At 42.9% G+C, this 5543-nt stretch overlaps 1 pseudogene; it reads left to right on the forward strand.

Moving 5' to 3' along the window:
• The first annotated feature begins 617 nt into the window (after window positions 1-617).
• Window positions 618-3109, forward strand: LOC147988107 (uncharacterized; annotated as a pseudogene).
• Window positions 3110-5543: the final 2434 nt, after the last annotated feature.

A 5543-nucleotide genomic window follows, 5' to 3' on the forward strand; every position in this document is an offset into this window, starting at 1 on the left:
CTCGTCTTGTTCAAGCTGAAAGATACGCTTCTTTCTGTGCTTACCATTAGCTATCAAATGGAAGAATTGAGTATTCGCGTCCCGTTGGACCACTTTGCGTACTTTAGCACGCAAAGCCCACTTCAATTCTTCTTCGCGGAGCAGTTCTTTCAACCTCTTCTCCGCCTCATTTTTAACCTGAAGCTCATCAGGCAGTAAAATAGTGGATTCGGCCTTTATGTCCAGGGCCTGTATAAGAGAAAGGAGTCTATCCTTTTCAATCTTATACACACCACTAAGGTGCTTAGCCCAACCCCGTAAGAAACTTCTCAAATGCCTAATCTTATTCTGCCAACGCTCGATCGCAGTCGTGCCTCCTGCACCTCTAGCCCATTCCCTGGCAATCAAGTCCAAGAACCCCTCGCGTTCGAACCATGACATCTCGAAAGAAAAGGTGTTCTTGTTACCCACGTGGTTCGGCTCCCCTGAGTCCACGAACAAGGGTGTGTGATCGGATATTCCCCTCGAGAGAGCTTGCACCGTAACCAGAGGGAACTTTTGTTCCCACTCCACGCTCGCAAGAACTCGATCAAGTTTTTCATAAGTTGGGTTTGGCAGAGCATTAGCCCAGGTAAACTTTCTACCAGAAAGCTCTATCTCCCTCAGATCCAAGCTTTCAATAATGGTATTGAACATAAACGACCATCTACCGTCAAAGTTATCATTGTTCTTCTCCTCTCTCCTTCTGATGATATTGAAATCACCTCCAACTAAAATTGGGAGCTGTTCTGACCCACAGATTCGAACAAGGTCCGCCAGAAACTTCAGTTTAAGCTCGGTCTGTGCGGCACCATAAACCGCCACCAAAGCCCAGTTAAAACCATCTATCTTAGACCTAGTGAGAAAGTGTTTTTACATGATGAACCTACTTGATGATATGGATAGCCTGCATATATTAAAATAAATAGAATAGTGAGGATCAATTACTAAAATGATTTCTTTTTGAATTTGCCATTGGGTCATATAGATAAGTTGGTGCCATATTCGGTGATTACAAGTATATATATCCTCTGCTCATATGCACACCAAGCTATACATCTAGGGATCGTATGTGGCTAAGACCGTGCAAATCACACACTGCAGCACGCCACAATCTGTATGTACGAAATTAAAGTATGTCGGAGTATCAGCCTCCTAGGGGCAACCGTGCCCTCGCGCGCCTTCCGCGCCACGCCGTACGATCCATGTGTGCCCTGTGATATGGCTTGCCTGGTGCCCTTTTTTGTCATCCGATCGGGCCCGGTCATTTCTCACGACACTCTTTGTCCCAAGCCACTTCCTTGGCGCTGGCGACGACATGTTGGTTGACTCTGGCGGCGCAGATCACGATTACTTCATCTTAATAAATAAGAGTGACTTTGATAGAGTTTCCAAAAATGTTCGTCATCTGTACGTACTCCCTAGCAGTGAATTTGACCATTCCAACTTGCTGAGCCTATGCAAGTACACAAAGCTGCGTACCCTAATCTGCAAGAAGAGTTTAGGAAAAAAAACCATGTATTCTAATGGGTTGCTGGTGTGCTGAACTTCTCCGTGTGCGTGTGATGTCTTGTACCTCCACAGATAAGTTACCAGATAATATTGGCAACTGGAAGCATCTTCGGAGAGCTTGTTCTTTGAAGAAGATTCCTTCAACTTTCTGTTTACTATATAATATGCAGATTTTATATGTCAAGAAAAGCGAGTCGGAATGCTTGCCTTGGTAAGCTGATCGGTTTACAGAAATTGGAAACACAAAGATTAACTCTTGATTCAGACAATCAAAAGGGGCCAGGAATAAGGTTATTAAATAGTCTGAACCAATTTCGTGGATTCTTTCATATAATTAATGCTGGTATCCTAAGTAAGGATCATGCAGCAGAAGCAGAACTGAAGAATATGAATATCTTGAGTGGTTGAAACTGATCAGCCTCAAGTCTCCCACTATCCAGAACATAGAAGTGGTTGAAGTTCTCCAACCTCCTATCAGCCTCAAGTCTCTGTTCCTCGAGAGTTATGGCGGTCCCTCACTCCCAAGCTGGTTTCAGCCACAAAACTTGCCAAGTTTAGAATCACTCACTTTTGAAAGATGTGATGGATTCAAGAGCATAAACTTAAATGAGATGCCTGCAGTTGGTAAGTTCATGTCCCTGATAAATGTAACAATTGAAGGGTGCGGAAATATATCAAGCCTCGAAGATTTTCTGCATCCAGCTTATGTACCAGACATCAAGAAAATACACATTGGAGGTTGCAAGATCTTAGAATCAATACCAACTGAAAAGTTTGGGGATTTCCATTTACTTGAAGAACTGTCCGTAGGTCACAGTCCCTTAAGAAGCTCAGTCTATATGGTTCTGGTCTCTTTTGCAATATCGACTGCCGCTCCCTCACTGAATTTAGTTTATCATGCAAGTCTGTCACATCCATCCAACTGCAAACGTGGAGTCTTCCAGCTCTACAGAGCTTGAAAATTGAGTGTGAATCTCTTACATCTATTGAAGACTCTCCTAATAGTTCCATTTCCGTGGGCACTGGCAGCATTAGAGCATTCTCGTCCCTTAAAGTCATAGAAATTTCTTGCTGTGATAAATTGTCAACCCTTGATGACCTCCTAACACAAGAATATGTACCTGCTATTGAGAAAATTGACATCAGCTTTTGTTGGGAGTTAAAGTCACTGCCAGTTGTAAGGCTTGTGAGTTTTCCTTATCTGAAGCATCTAAAGGTTATTTATTGCCGAAGTCTCGAGTGGCAAAGAGGTTTGGTGCTGCCAACATACCTCCAAAGCCTCTGCTTAACGGAATGTGGGGATATCGCTCCATATGTTTCCGGATGCCTACAGAACCTCACATCCCTCGTCTCACTTGAAATTAATGGATGCAATGGTATAACATCCATTCCAAGCAACATCTGGCACAATAATCATGTATCACTCCAGAAATTGGTGATTAAGAATTGTCCAGACCTAGTTTCAATCGGTGGAGCAGAGGCACTTGCAAATATCAAGGAGGCGAAGATATGCGGGTGTCCAAACTTAGCGAACGAGGAGCAGATCAATAGAAGAGCCCGCCCAAGGTATTTGTGTTAGCACTTGTTTTCTGTCCAGCTTTTACTTCTCTGTTGTTCAAAATACCCTATATACTGTAAATAACTCATGCATTTTGCAGTAAAAATCCAACTTGTATCGTTATTATAACTAATGTATGCGGAACTTACTTGTTGATCACACCTACCTGTATTGTATCATATATGTCTTTTTTCTGCTTGTTAGCTCCCATGCTTAATTAGGCCGTATAGAATCCTGATGTTTTGAGTAATTCCATACATGTGACCATGTTTTGGAAAGAAGTTGCTACCTGTAGATGTACTAGTGATGCCAAATTTGCTTTGCTTTATTTGGGGAGCCAAATTTGCTTTTCTGACCATGTTTTCTTCTTCAAGTACAAGGAGGACAAGGAGGACAAGGAACCAATAGCTGGACTACTTGGAAGTTGGAAGTGTCAGAGATGGGTAAAGCGTCTCAACCCTCCTAGGAGAGCCCGCATGGTCTTATATTGATTGTGCGAGAGAAACCCTCTCATAGGTGTTTACAGAATCAATAATAGAAGAAAAGATAGGAAGTTAAAGGGAGAGAATAACTCCAACTAACTCTATCTAATCTAGGGATATAACTTGGCCTACAAGAGAGAGTAGACAGAGAGGGAAAGAGGCGTGACAACATGTCACGTGACAATATATTTAACACCCTCCCTTAATCTAAACTGCGCAAGTTAAGATTACGTCGAAATTCTTCAAACGGTCTTGTGGCCAAAGCTTTTGTGAATCCATCAGCGACTTGATCCTTTGAGTGAACAAATCGAATTTCCAATTCTTTGCTTGCAACCCTCTCTCAAACAAAGTGATAATCAATCTCAATATGTTTAGTCCTTGCATGAAAGACAGGATTAGCAGACAAATAAGTGGCACCAAGATTATCACACCAAAGACAAGGAGTTGGTGTGTGATATATCCCAAGCTCCCTAAGCATGGATTTGACCCAGATGATCTCTGCTGTGGCATTTGCCAATGCCTTGTATTCTGCTTCAGTACTGGACCTTGAAACTGTAGCCTGTTTCTTTGCACACCATGAAATCAAATTAGGTCCAAAGAAAATTGCAAAACCACCTGTTGATCTCTTGTCATCCAAACAACCTGCCCAGTCAGAGTCAGAGAAAGCACTGACAAGTGTGGATGACGACTTGCTGAAGGTTAGGCCAACACCCAAGGTGTATTTTACATATCTCAGTATGCGTTTGGCAGCAGTCCAATGATCTGTAGTTGGTGCATGAAGAAACTGACAAACCTTATTGACAGCAAAGGAAAGATCAGGCCTGGTGAGTGTCAAATACTGAAGCGCACCTACCAAGCTTCTGTACTTGGTGCCATCCTCTTGACTCAAGGGTTGTCCTGCTGCGAGAGAGAGTTTTTCTGAACTGGATAATGGTGTGGGTGATGGTTTACAACCCTGCAAGCCAACTCTATTCAAAAGATCAGTTGCATATTTTTCTTGAGAAGGATGAAGACCACCTTCGCTGTTTCTCTTAACCTCAATACCAAGGAAGAAATGCAAGTCACCTAGATCCTTAAGAGCAAATTCTGAATTTAGATCCTTCAACAAGGCAGTGACTGCTTCATTTGATGAACTTGTGACAATAATATCATCAACATAAATAAGCACAAATATAGATGTTTTGAACTTATTGTATATGAACAATGACGTATCAGACTTGGAGGGAACAAAGCCCAGTGTTTGTAACTTAGAGCTCAACCGCGAGTACCATGCTCTAGGTGCTTGCTTCAAGCCATAAAGAGACTTATCTAGCCTGCAAACATGAAAAGGCTTGTTTCTGTCTTCAAACCCAGGAGGTTGTTTCATATATACTTCCTCTTCGAGAACACCATGAAGGAACGCGTTATGTACATCTAGCTGCCTGAGACTCCATCCTCTAGATACGGCAATAGACAGAACAAGACGTATACTGGCAGCTTTAACAACAGGGCTAAAGGTATCTTCATAATCGATGCCATACCTCTGTTTGAATCCTTTTGCAACGAGTCTAGCCTTGTAACGATCGATGGTGCCATCTGCCTTTTTCTTTATCCGGAACACCCATTTGCAATCAATTAAATTTTTACCTCGCTGTGAAGGAACAAGATGCCATGTTTTATTTTTCTGAAGAGCTTGAAACTCTTCCTCCATAGCCTTCCTCCACTTGATATCTGTGCTTGCTTCCTGAAACATGCTGGGTTCGCCGGTAGAACAGGTCAAACCATATTTAACTTTATAATTAACAGGTTGAATTACCCCAGCACGAAGCCTTGTAACTCATGGCGGTACTGTAGCAGGAGACCCAGGCACGTCCGCAGAAGATCCCACAAGCTGCTACTCCTGGACAGGGAATCCAGGGGATCCCGAGGCTGATGCAGACCCCGCTGGTGACGCCGGATCTTCTGCGGCCAGATCATGAGACAAGGTAGCTGGG

Source organism: Triticum urartu, chromosome 2A (genome assembly GCF_056163025.1).
Source record: "Triticum urartu cultivar PI428250 chromosome 2A, HENAU_Tu73, whole genome shotgun sequence".
Classification (NCBI taxonomy): Eukaryota; Viridiplantae; Streptophyta; class Magnoliopsida; order Poales; family Poaceae; genus Triticum; species Triticum urartu.